Source organism: Panthera uncia (genome assembly GCF_023721935.1).
Source record: "Panthera uncia isolate 11264 chromosome C1 unlocalized genomic scaffold, Puncia_PCG_1.0 HiC_scaffold_3, whole genome shotgun sequence".
Lineage (NCBI taxonomy): Eukaryota > Metazoa > Chordata > Mammalia > Carnivora > Felidae > Panthera > Panthera uncia.
In genome coordinates this window covers 14,013,014-14,026,722 of record NW_026057584.1, presented here as the reverse complement: position 1 = coordinate 14,026,722, position 13,709 = coordinate 14,013,014, and the positions used below count along the sequence as shown (strand labels likewise).

Here is a 13,709-nt window from a genome sequence, read left to right as displayed (position 1 = left end):
ATGGCTCTTTTGACGTTCTTTGCTCTTTGGCTATTCAAATATGCAACCAAAAGGCAGACTGGTAGCTCTGAATGCCCATAGGAGGCTTGTCAACCATGGTCTTCACTTTGAGAAGCTCCAACTGTGCTGCTGCTTTAGGAAAATCCCTGACATCGATACCTTCGTGTCTCCTCTCTTGGTCGGTACACTTCCTGCTTGGAGGAGTCCAGTCTGTCCTGCCCAGAGGATGTCCGTCTGGCTGTCAGCCTTCTGGGGGCTCCGGCAGGGAAGAAAGCCGAAAGCCTCGTAGCCATTGTGTCAACTTGCATTTACCTTCCCTGTTTTCAGCCAAACATCCGCACAGGCAGCTTGTTCTGGTACCTTCTGTTTTGTTGTTTCCATGAAAACAAACAACTCTAGTCCAATTTGGGGGGGGGGGGCGCGAGAGAGCCAACAAAAAGGCTCTGTGGAGACTGCAGAGGGCATATCGGAGTCCTGATTTCTTTGTTTTAATATTTATTTTATTTTATATTTTGAGAGAGAGCACATGTGCAAGCAGGGGAGGAGCAGAGGGAGAGAGAGAGAGAATCTCGAACAGCCTCCACACTCAGTGTGTCAGTGCAGAGCTCCACGCTGGGCTCATCTCACAACCCTGAGCCCATGACCTGAGCCAAAATCAAGAGTCAGACACTTAACCAACTGAGCCACCCAGGCGTCCTTGGAGTCCTAATTTCTTAAACAGCCTAGTACCCAATCCTCTCCGGCTTTTAGCTTCCCTTTTTCATCCACTTTTATAGATTCCTGATATGTCCCAATCCTGAGACTTTGAAAGGTCTGTAGTGTAAGTCAGATCACTTGTTGATTTTCTCCTCTGCCAGCTTAGGAGTTCTAGAAGCTTGTGACATCAGCAGCCATTGTCCATCCACTCTGCAGATCCTAACTTTGGCTATTGTTTTTTCTGCCCTCTGGTCTTGAGGAATTCTGCATAACTCAGACAAGGAAAAACAGGTTCTCTCTCATTTTTGTAGGAATTTAGGAGGGAGTGGAGGTTGAAAATGTGTGTCCAATCTGGTATCTTTAATGAATGGTCTTCATTTATTCTTTCAGACGAACTTGAGAACGAATTTGTTTTGCTAAAAATTGATGCACGCACCCCCACCAAAGGTCAGACCCTTTGTTTTATTCATTGCTTCGACTTTTGTTTATCAATTAATTTCTAGTTTCATATTTATTATTTTCTTTTCCTTCTTTTTGATTTGTTTTGTGGTATTTTTTAAATGTTTGTTTATTTTTGAGAGAGAGGAAGAGAGAGAGAGAGACAGAATGAAAGCGGAGGAAGGGCAGAGAGGGAGGGAGAAGCAGGCTCCAGGCTCTGAGCTGTCAGCACAGAGCCGGATGCAGGGCTCGAGCTCACAAACCGTGAGGTCATGACCTGAGCTGAGCTGAAGTCGGACACTTCATGATGGAGCCACACAGACGTGCCCTGTGCTATTTTTATTATGTACTTGAATTGAATGCTTTGTCTCTTCCCAAATAACAGAAGCACTGAATCCTACATTTTCTTCGGTGCGCGACCGTGGCCAAATCCCACAGCAGTTAAGAGCTAATATTCCCGTCGTCCTCTGATTTCAACGTTTTTTTTTAATTTATTTTTGGGACAGAGAGAGACAGAGCATGAACGGACAGAGCATGAACGGGGGAGGGGCAGAGAGAGAGGGAGACACAGAATCCGAAACAGGCTCCAGGCTCCGAGCCATCAGTCCAGAGCCTGACGCGGGGCTCGAACTCACGGACCGCGAGATCGTGACCTGGCTGAAGTCGGACGCTTAACCGACTGCGCCACCCAGGCGCCCCTCCTCTGATTTTAAGGAGCTTGTAATTTCAATGTTGGTTTTCTTTCCGACAGGTGTTACTTAGAAGAGCCTTAACTTTCCCAATGGGATGAAATTTTGTTACCGTTTTATTTATTAGTGTTTCACTTTGCTTCACTGAACATGAGAGAATAGAGCTATAAAAGTTCGCCGAGAGCATTTTCATAGTGGGCCTCTCCTCTTTGAAAAAATAATTCTTGCCTTAAACTTCACAACTGCCTTATGAAAACTCTTCAGGCTTAACTCTAAAGTCTGTGCAGGCAGAATGGAGATCATGTTTTTAAAAACATTCGCAGGCTTTCTCTTTTTTTGCCTTTTCCCACACGCACGTGAGCCCAAGGTGTCCGTCTGCCACCAAGAGATGTCGGAGAGTGAGACTTAGGAAGATTCACTTGTTAGAGAAGAAATGCAACCGCGAACAAAGACTTTTCAGTTGCTGACATTTAAATGGCATTTCGCAAGAAGACAATAGGCAAAAATGCTTGAAAGTCTGTCAAAAACAAAGGCCCGTCTAAACTCCTTTGCTTCCCCTGAATATATCAAATGCTAGGCCCCGACCACAAAGGAGTAATTCTCCCGCAGTTCATCGAAAATAGTTTTGTCCGCCAGAAGGGATTGCTGGTGGGTGTTAAACAGAGGAAGTGAAAGGGGAGTTTGTCTGTCTGTCCTGGTCCTGGAGGACAGTTGGAAGAGCAAGACGAAGAGGCTGAAGAGGCCAAAGAGGCGGGGGAGGGGAGGAGGTAGGGGGGGGGGGGGGGGGGGGGGGGGGGGGGGGGGGGGGGGGTGGGGGGCTTGAGGTGGGAGGTAGGGTGGGAGGGCAGGGAAGAGACCTGCCAACATGGTGATATGGTGATGGGGCCTCTCTTGCCCGGGGCTGGGGTAGTGGGGAGGCAGGGGAGGAGTCGGAGGTGCAGGGAGGGCCACGTGCTCACAGGACAGGAGGATCTACATATGCAGCCTTCACCTTGGTTCCCACACGCAGGGGTGTGGGGTGCGGAGCCAGCCCCATAAGGCTGCGGGGTGGATTGCTGAGCTCGAGCTGGAGCGGACGAGGGCCTGCCCGCTGCCTGCTCTGGAACCCGCGCGAAACGCTTCCCCAGAGATTTGCCAACGTGGCTCTTCACTGCTCTTGGCATTTGGCGCTGCAGGCGAGCGTTCGCCTGGGACTCTGATTCTCTTTCCTTCGCAGGCAAACTATATTTTGCGTCTCTTTTGGAAAATGCTTATTTTTAGCCTTAGAAGTTGAATCCGTGTTTTTCAATTTGTTTCCGATTTCTCAATGGTCCCGCCAACATTGGCGAGGCATTTTGAGTAAAAAAATTCACATGATTCTTTTTTTGTTGTTGTTTAAATTTATTTTTTAATGTTTCTTCTTGAGAGACAGAGAGACCAAGCACGAGCGGGGGAGGGGCAGAGAGCGAGGGAGTCGCAGAATCCGAAGCAGCCTCCAGGCCCTGAGCTGTCAGCACAGAGCCCCACGTGGGGCTTGAACCATGAGATCGTGACCTGAGCCGAAGTTGGACACTTAACCGCTGGAGCCAGCCAGGCGCCCCCAAAATCCACATAATTGTTAAAAGTGGGGAAATGTTCTCTAGGTACCTGTGTTTTTTTTGTTTTGTTTTTTTTATTTTCTTATTCTTCATCGGCTGGCTGGTTTCCTAACCCTCCTATGCACAAATATGAGGTCCCTTTGGTCTACTCTGTATGTCTCTTCTTTTAGAAATTCTCTTCCGTGGTCTTTTTGCTTTGCACCCTGGAATGCTTATTTACCCTTCTAAATCATTATTTCCATTTTGGGGAATGTTTTCCCCACCAGTGCTTCTAATAAGTTAAAATTTTTTTGACAGTTATGGTTTATTTCGAAGAAGTCTTTCTTATTTTTTATAAATAGTCCTTTCTAATGACAAGATTGATTTATTGCTGCCATATCCCTGAAATGTTTAAATCTTGTTAAACTGTCTTCTACTGGGGCCGCTGGGTGGCTCAGTCGGGTAAGCGTCTGACTTCAGCTCAGGTCATGATCTCACTGTGAGTGAGTTCAAGTCCTGCATTGGGTTCTCTGCCGTCAGCACGGAGCCTGCTTCAGATCCTCTGTCCCCCACTCTCTCTCTCTCTCTGTGCACCTCCCCTGCTCGCTCACTCTCCTTCTCCAAAATAAAGAATTTAAAAATAAAAAAAGACTTAAAAAATTGCCTTCTGCTTTCTGCATTCATTCTGTCTTATCGGGGCCATTTATGGACTATTAATTTGGCATCCTATTTCCAAGTGGCCAACCTGCTCGAGATATCCTGCTGTCTGCCTGTCTCCAATTTCACCTGTGATACCACAGCCCCGTTGTTTCATGAGATGCGGGCTCTGTTGGTATCCGGCCGCAGGTGGCTGTAGCTTAGGTAGAGAGGGTGTTGGGGTGATCTGATCTCTTGGGAGCTAAAAGTGACCCTCCTGAGCGGTGGAAGCCTGTGGGGGTTATTCTCTTCCCGCAGTGGCCACGGGGAATTTGCTGGGTACGGAAGCTTCCCCTGCAAGAGAACGGACGGTAAACAGGCCCGTCTCATCTGTACCCTCTCCGTTAACACCTACAGCACCGAGCGCTGTTGATGGCACCCATCTCTGGTTTGGATGGTGAGAGAGTATTTTCTTTCCACATGAGGAGTCCTGGGTGAGGAGCCAGGAGAGGGAGGAAGATCAAAACAACCTGTGTCTAGACTGCACTTTTGCTCACAAGTGCCTGATCGTTAACGGCTGGGCGTGGGAGGGACTGAGGCGTACCAGCTTCCGCGCAGTGCGATATTATTATGTAATCCATTCAAGGCAAACGGTAATAGTTTAGGAAGAGGAAATCCTTGTTTTCTCGTAGTAGGTAATAATAATTTCCTACCTCAAGCCCATCGGTACCAGCAAATTGTTCTGCATGTGAAAGAGGTCGGAATGTAGAATCTCCTAGAACTTTCACAAACAGGGAAAAAATGTAAAATCACAAGGAAAGAACTTCATCTAAATGGTCATATTTCATGGAAGCACGTGTGGGCTATATTAAAAACTGTATGTTTTATGGAATACTACTTGGCAACGAGAAAGAATGAAATCCTGCCATTTGCAACAACGTGGATGGAACTGGAAGGTATTATGCTGAGTGAAATAAGTGAGAAGGACAGATATCATATGTTTTCACTCATATGTGGATCTTGTGGGGGAAGGGAAGGGAAGGGAAAAAAATAGTTACAAACAGAGGGAGGGAGGCAAATGACAAGAGACTCTTAAATACAAAGAACAAAACTGAGGGTGGATAGGGGGGTGGGGGAGAGGGGAAAATGGCTGATGGGCATTGAGGAGGGCATCTGTTGGGATGAGCACTGGGTGTTGTATGGAAGCCAATTTGACAATAAATTATATTCATAAAAGAAGAACATAAATTAAAAAAAAACTGTATGTTCTAGTTAAAGACCTGACATTACCTGGCTTCAAGACTCACTATATATAAAGCTATAATAATCAAAATAGCATGCTATTGGTGAAAGAATGGACAAGTGGATCAATGGAACAGAATAGAGAGCCCACGAATAGATTCACACAAGCATAGTCAATTGATTTGTTACAAAGGAACAAAGGCAATTCAATGGAAAAAAGATAATCTTTTCCATAAATATTTAGTGGCAGAATTGGATATCCTCATGCCCAAAAAAAAAAAAAAAAAAAAAAAAAAAATGTGAATCTCAACACAGACCTTGCACTTTTCACAAAAATTAACTCAAATGGATCATATACCTAATAATGCAACTTGAAACTATAAAACATGTGGAGTGTAACACAGGGGGGAGATCTACGTGACCTCAGGTTTGGCAACGAACTTTTAGATTCAACACCAAAAGCCTGATCCATGAGAGAAAAAGCTGGTAAGATGGACTTCACCAAAATTTAAACTTTTGCTCTGCAAACATGGTCAACACATGGTTCAAAGGATGAAAAGACAAGCCACACACTGGGAGAAAATATTTGCGCAACACGTATCTAATAAAGAACTTCTGAAAACATGCAAAAAACTCTAAAAACTCAGCAATACGAAAACAATCCACTTTTTGAAATGGGCAAGATACCTGCGCAGACACCTCTCCACAGGAGATATACAGGTGGCAGATAAGCACGTGAAAAGACGCCCCTCATCATGTGTCACTAGGGAACTGCAAATGAAAATTAACGATGAGATACCACCACCCGCCTTTCGGAAGCACTAAAATCCAGAAACTAACAGTAACAAATGTCTGCGAGGATGTGGAGGAACAAGGACTCTCACTGCTGGCAAGAACGCCAAATGGTACAGCTGCTTTGGAAGACAGTTTGACAGATTCTTACTGAAGCTTACCATAGTCTTAAGATACGGTGCAGAAATCGTCGGTATTCACCCAAAAGAGTTGAAAGCTTAGGTCCACGCAAAACCCGCATACGAATGTTTATGGCAGCTTTCTCCATAGTTGTGAAAAGCTGGAGGCAACCAAGCTGTCCTTTGCTAGGTGAATGGATAAACCAAGTGAGGTACACCCCTACAATGGAATATTATTCAGTGATGAAAATAAATTCGTAATCAAGTCATGAAAGGACTCAAACGGAGGAAACTTAAATACGTATCGCCAAACGAATAAAGCCAGTCACAAAGGGCTACGTGCTATATAGAATTCCAACTATGTGACCTTTTTTTGGAAAAGGTAAATCTGTAGAGAGTAAAATGCTCAGTGGCTATCAGAAGTTTGAGGGAAGCAGGAGACATGAATAAATGGAAGCTAGAGGATTTATTTTTATTTTTTTATGTTTATTCATTTTTGAAAGACAGAGAGCACAAGCAGGAGTGGGGCAGAGAGAGAGGGGGACACAGGATCCAGAGCAGGCTCCAGGCTCTGAGCTGTCAGCACAGAGTCCGATGCGGGGCTCGAACTCACGAACCGTGAGATCGTGACCTGAGCCGAAGTCGAACGCTCAACCGACTGAGCCCCCCAAACGCCCCTAATGGAAGCCAGGGGATTTTTATGGTAGTGACACTATTCTGTATGATACTGGAATACTGGCTACACGATATCAAGCATTTGTCAAAACCCAATTTAACTGAACCACACAGAGTGGACCCTAATGTAAAATGCAAATGTTAGTTAACAATAGCACATCCATATTGGTTCATTAGTTATGACAAATGTAGCACACTAATGCAAGATGTTAATAATAGGGAAACTGTATGAAGAGAAGAAGGGATATGTGGAAACTCTTTGAACTTACTGCTAAATTTTTTGCAAACATAAAACTGCTCTGAAAGAATAGTCTATTAAAGACAGTCTATTAACTAAAAACAAAACAAAACAAAACTATACTTTCCTATCCATTCTCCTTCAATTTTTCCCAAATGAAAATTGAGCCAAGGGAAACACGGAAGGAGCAAGAAAGAACATAAAAGCCTTTCTGGCTGTATTGGCTCTCTCTCTTTTAATTTTTTTAATGTTTATTCATTTCTGAGAGCGAGAGAGAAAGAGAGAGCACAAGCAGGGGAGGAGCAGAGACAGAGAGAGGGAGACATAGAATTCGAAGCATTCTCCAGGCTCTGAGCTGTCAGCACAGAGCCCAATGCAATAGTCGAACTCAGGAACCATGAGATCATGACCCGAGCCAAAGTCGGAAGTTTAACCAACTGAGCCATCCATCCAGGCGCCCCTGTATTGGCTCTCTCTCACATAATGCCTGCACTCCCCACTCCCCACATGGCTAAGTAGTCGTGTGATCCGTCTTGTCTTTTCATTTGGACGGCATGTTCTTTAAGGTAGTTAGGTTCCTTGCATGTAGTAGATTCTGGATGGCAACTAGCTAGATCAGCCTAATTTTACACCAGTTTTTCAAATTACTTTTGATATTTCAGACCCGAAGAGGATACATTAGCAAACACACTGCCCTCAGCAGGGAGAGAATTAAGACACAAAATGACACCGTTGGCCTTATCTTCACATGAGTTTTCTACTGGCAAAACGCTTTTACATGGTCTTCTTCAAATGAATTGCCCAGCCCAATTAAAGGATGGACTTTTAAGAATTCAAAAGTAATGTTTCATATTGTGAGTAACCGAAGAAAAGGAACTGGTCAAGGCGACAAAAAACTAGAGGGGACCTAGAAGCTCCTCTGAGTTTTCACTACCCAACACTCATCACACAACTGTAGAGGTCTTTAAACTCCCTGGGCTTCTATCCAAGAAGAAAAGAAATCTTGATCTATGGTTCATTTAACTAATTATAATGTAGATTTTGAAGAAAAAGGTAAAATAGTTTACTTGGTGTGACAGGCTGAATAGTGCCTCCCCGCCCCTCCCCCAAACGTCCACACCCATCCTAATCCCTGGAACCTGTGAATGTTATTATTTTTTTAATTTCCAAGTATTTTTTTTTTTTATTTTATTTATTTCGTTTGAGAAAGAGAGAGTGAGAGCAGGGGAGGGGAAGAGAGAGAGGGAGAGAGAGAATCGCGGTCGGGTTCTGCGCTGTAAGCACGGAGCCTGATGTGGGGCTGGAACCCACAAACCATGAGATCATGCCTTGAGCCAAAATCAAGAGTCAATTGCTTAGCCAGCTGAGCCCCCCAGGTGCCCCAAATATGTTACTTTATATGGCAAAAGGGACTTTGCAGATATGATTAAGTTAAAAATCTTGAGGTGGCTCAGTTCGCTAAGCATCTGACTTTGGCTCAGGTCACAATCTCGCACGCAGTCTGTGGGTTCAAGCCCCGCATCGGGCTCTGTGCCGACAGCTCGGAGCCTGGAGCCCGCTTCGGATTCCGTGTCTCCCTCTCTCTCTGCCCCTCCCTCGCTCACACTCTGTCTCTCTCAAAGATAATAAATCAACATTAAAAAATTTTTAAAAATTTTGAGAGGGAAGGTTATCTGGGGTCATTAGTATAGGCCTGATAGGATTACAGGGTCCCCGTAAGAGGGAAGCAGAGGAGTCAGAGTCTGAGACAAAGGGGTGACATGATAGGGAAGTGGGGTGGGGGGAGGAGGAGAGAGTTTTGAGGAACTTCCATGCTGGCCTTGAGGGTGGGGGACCGTGAGCCCCCCGAAAGAACGTAAGAATTTCAAAGAACACCACGGGAACGTAGGCATCCTTCAGAAGCTAGTGAAGACAAAGAAATGGATTCTCTTTCCTAGTGCCGACGAGGACACAACCCTGCTGGTGCAATGGCCTTACACCAGTGACACTGATTTGGGATTCCTGACCTCCAGACTATAAGGTCATAAATTTGAGCCACCGTATCGTGGTAATTTATCAGAGCAGCCATAGGAAACTCATACCTCCAGGCAAACACAATCCACTTAGTAGTAGTTTTCACTCTGGAACAAATGGATTTGAAATGAAGAAAACAACAATAAACAACAACAAAGGATGTGTTATGTGTGCACGCGAGCACGCACAGGAAAATACACGCAGTCGATCCGGGGACTCCAAGAAATTGAAGGTCTACTGGGGAAGGACTAGAAGATATCTAGGAATCTTGGATTCTACATCAGGAAAGAACTCAGATCCAACCAAAAAGAGTTGATTTATAATGACTGGACTTAGTTTAAAATCAAGAAAAATGCAAATATTTGTGATTCTTTGTAGATCAGACTTTTTAAATGTATTATTATTATTTTTATTTGAGAGGGAGAGAGAGAGAGTGGGAATGGGGGAGAGGGGCAGAGGGAGAGAGAGAAGCTTAAAGCAGGCTCCACACTCAGTGCAGAGCCCAATGCCGGGCTCAAACTCACGACCCTGGGATCATGACCTGAGCTGAAATCGAGAGTCGGACACTCGACAGAGTGACCCAGGTGCCTGTAGATCAGAATTTTTAAAGGACAGTGCCAATTATTGGAAGAATTAAATGGGACTGAGACGTCAGATCCCACAGCTGGAGGCCAGGAGACTACATTTGACAGCTGTCCCCTTCACACTGTAGTCAAGTCTCAATTTCGTTTTTGAATGGTGAGAATGGACATATCCAGCCTGCAGAAGATGTTTTGTCAGGGAGCTCACTCCCTCAAAAGGCACCAATTTCTTCTTCTGGTTGGAGACAAAAGAAATATACCTGACCTCAAGTTCAGTAGGTAGGAGAAAGGAGAGAAGCAGCAAGAGAAAGTTTCGGTGTGGAAACTGTACCGGGAGGGTTACAGTAGGCGTGTGGTAGAAGCAATCAGAACCTCGTAAGATGAAAGGGTGCATCGGACACGGACAAGGAATTGAAGGATCCAAGCTGGAGTCAGGCTGGGGTGAACCCCAGACACTCCTTCACTGAGGGCTCTGCCTCCAGGTGACAAGTTGCTTCCAGACATCAGCAGACTCGGAACTAATTTTCTTGGTTCTGCTTTGCTTCCGTGTACGGTGTGGCCAACACCGCGAGAAGACGAGGTAATTGGTGAAGGCTTTTGCTGCCGAGGAGGGAGGTTGGAGAAGGTTGGAGAGAGAAGCAGGACTCCTTTTCAAAGAACGAACATAAAAAGGAGAGAGCCCTCTAACTTTTAAGAACTTGATTTGCTGGTATCGATTTTCGCAAAATACAGTTAAGTGTGTGAATCATTAGTTAGATGCATACTGTACGTGTAGCTCATAAGCAGATTCTTTTTACGATAAAAATTAAAAGGACACACGTGGGTTAACCATTTTTCCAAATACAATTAGCACACCATGAAAGACAACGAGCTCGCAAATGGTAGAGTTTGAATGTCAGAATCTTGGGGGTACTAAGGTGGTTTGGGGAGATAAGAGAACTCAAAGTGTGAAAGGAGGGTCAATTGCTGAAGATCGACACAGTGAAATTATCTTATTTAATCTCCTTACTGATTATAGTGAGTGCAACTGCCATCCAAAATGCCTCCTCACTGATGTTTTAATTTTGCTCCAACATAATTTTAAATATCTTCTGGGAAGAGGAATGATGTAAGACTTCACAATGATCTAGACTACACTAGATCTAAAAGAGGAATCTTCCATTTACACAGCTGTCGATTGTCGAAATGCTGGTTTCTCTCTCAAAGCATTAGTAGACCACAGGGAGAGTGAACTTCTCTAATTGCCAAGTTAGGAACGTCTGTATTCAACTACAATAACAAAAGGAGCGTGTATATAAAACATTATCATTTATCTGGCATACACAGAGCGAATCAGACAAAATTTGGCTTTCACCTTCTGGACTTGGCCTTCCCCTGGTCTTTCCCATCGCAGTAAAGAGCATCATCACCCTCCTCCTGGTCCAAGCCCTTAAAATACTGTCCGGTTCCATCCTTGGCTTCCATATCCAATCAGCAAGAGTGCTCAATCTACCTCAAAAACATATGGCCAATCCACCTTATCATCTGAGTTCAAAGCCACCATTATCTCGTAAGGAGAATACTGTAAAACCCTTTAAATTAGCTCTTGTCCCTCATTCACCACACTACTGTTTAAATTGCCACTTAAAATTTCAAGTTATCCCTCCCCTGATTAAAACTCTTCATTGGCTTCCCGCTGATTACATATATATATTTTTTAACATTTATTTACTTTTGAGAGACAGAGCATAAGCGGGAGAGGGGCAGAGAGAGAGTGAGGCACAGAATCCAAAGCAGGCTCCAGACTCTGAGCTTTCATCACAGAGCCCAATGTGGGGCTCGAACTCACAAACCGTGAGATCATGACCTGAGCCAAAGTCGGATGTTTAACCCACTGAGCCACCCAGGCACACCCCGCCCCCCCATCCCCTGCTGATTACGTTTAAAATGCAAGCAAGCCAAACTCTTTATCAAAGGCTGAAAGAGGTTGGACTAGCCCTTTACCTAATGTATTTGGAAAAATTAGCTTCATTGAAGCCCAATTTACATACAATAAAACTTACCAATTTTAACAGTACACTTCAATGAGCTTTGACAAATATACATAATTATGTAATGTCTACCACACTCATGATATAGAACAATACCATCAACCCAAAAAGTTCTCTCCTGGTCCTTTTGCAGTTAATCTTCTCTTCCAATCCCCTGGCAATTTTTCTCTGGAAAGGGCTAGACAGTTAAAGAATTTAGGCTTTGCACCCCATATAGCTTCTATTACAACTACTCAAAAGCAACCATGATATGCAAATAGTGCATAAATGAGCATCGCTGTGTTCCAATAAAATTTTATTTATAAAAGTAGTCATCAGGACAGATTTGGCCCACAAGGTGATAGTTTTCCAACCACTGATTTATAGTCACGAGATTTTGAAAAATGTAGTTGATTATTTCTTCGGTATGTTTTCAGTTCCTCTCCCTGGCTCTCCTACTGGGACGTCAATTACACATATTTTAGATCATTTAATATTGTGCTGAAAGTCATTGATGCTTTGTTCTTGTTTTGTTTTGTTTTTAATGTCTCCATGCTTCCTGGATAGCTCCTACCCCTATGTATTCAAAGTTGAGCTTTTCTGCTTTAATCTCACCCAATGTGTTTTTCATTTCAGATGCTGTATTTTTCATCTCTAAAAGTTCCATTAGGGTCTTTTTCACATCATCTGTTTCTCTCCCCTTTAGGATCTTCTTTTTCTCTCCTTTCGGAATACGTGGACTGGATTTATAAGAGCTGTTCAAAAGTACTTGCCTGCTACTTCATCAGACATTACGGGTCTGTTTCTTTTATTTTTCTACTGATTATGGGTCAATATTCTATTTCTTGGCCTGTCTGGTAATGTTTTTAAGATTTTATTTTTGGGGCACCTGGGTGGCTCAATCAGTTAAGCGTCTGACTTCGGCTCAGGTCATGATCTCATGGTTTGTGAGTTCGAGCCCCGCGTCAGGCTCTGTGCTGACAGCTCGGAGCCTGGAACCTGCTTCGGATACTGTGTCTCCCTCTCTCTCTCCCCCTCTCCCCCTCACATTCTATCTCTCTCAAAAATAAACATTGAAAAAAAATAGAAAGAAAAAGATTTTATTTTTAAGTGGGCACCTGGGTTAAATGTTGAACTTCTGGTTTAGGCTGAGGTCATGGTCTCACAGTTCATGAGTTCAAGACTCGCATCAGGCTCTGTGCTGACAGTGTGGAGCCTGCTTAGAATTCTCTCTCTTTCTCTCTCTTTCTCTCTCTCTCTCTGCCCCTCCCATTCTCTCTCTCTCTCTCAAAATAAATAAATAAACTATAAAGATTTTATTTTTAAGTAATCTCTACACCCAATGTGGGGCTTGAATTTACAACTCTGAGATCAAGAGTTGCATGTTCCGCTGATTGAGCTAACGAGGCGCTGCTCTAGTTATGTTTTTTATTGGATGCCAGATATTGTGAATTCCATGTATCGATTGCAGAATTTTGTTGTATTCCTTCACACACTGGTTCATAGTTAAGGTACTTGGACTTAGTTGGTAAACTTTGAGGTTTACTTTTGATCCTTGTTGGTGTTGGTCCAGAGCAGCCGTTAGTCTACAGCTAATTTTGCTTTTCTTCTAAGTTGACACCCTTCTGAGGATTCTATCCAATGCCTTTGTTTTGTGAGACTCTTCCACTTGGCTGATAGGGGCACAGATGATTCCCAGTCTGTATGGGCTCTGAGAATCTTCTACATTCTCCTTTCTGGTGGATCTTTCCTTGGCTTTGGGTAATCTCCTCTCATGAATGCTCAGGTCAATACTCAGCCAAAGACTTGAGAGGACACCTCTGCAGGTGTCCAGGGCTTTCTCCTCTGGACCAGGACCCACAGATTCCATCCAATCTTTGACCACCCTAAACTTTGATCTTGGACTCTTCAACTTAGCAAAACTCCCAGGGTCTGTTGGGGCTCCCCCGTCCCCGTACTTAAGCCTGGAAACTGCCACCCCATCGTGACCTAGCGCAATCATAGGGATCACCTCATTTTCCCCCT

At 44.1% G+C, this 13,709-nt stretch overlaps 1 long non-coding RNA gene across 1 annotated transcript; it reads left to right on the top strand.

The window, feature by feature from the left end:
* The first annotated feature begins 901 nt into the window (after positions 1-901).
* On the top strand, positions 902-2,369 carry LOC125911754 (uncharacterized). The gene is made up of 3 exons (XR_007454435.1): positions 902-987; positions 1,087-1,143; positions 1,886-2,369. It is a non-coding gene; the product is annotated as an uncharacterized LOC125911754 (long non-coding RNA).
* The last annotated feature ends 11,340 nt before the right edge of the window (positions 2,370-13,709 follow it).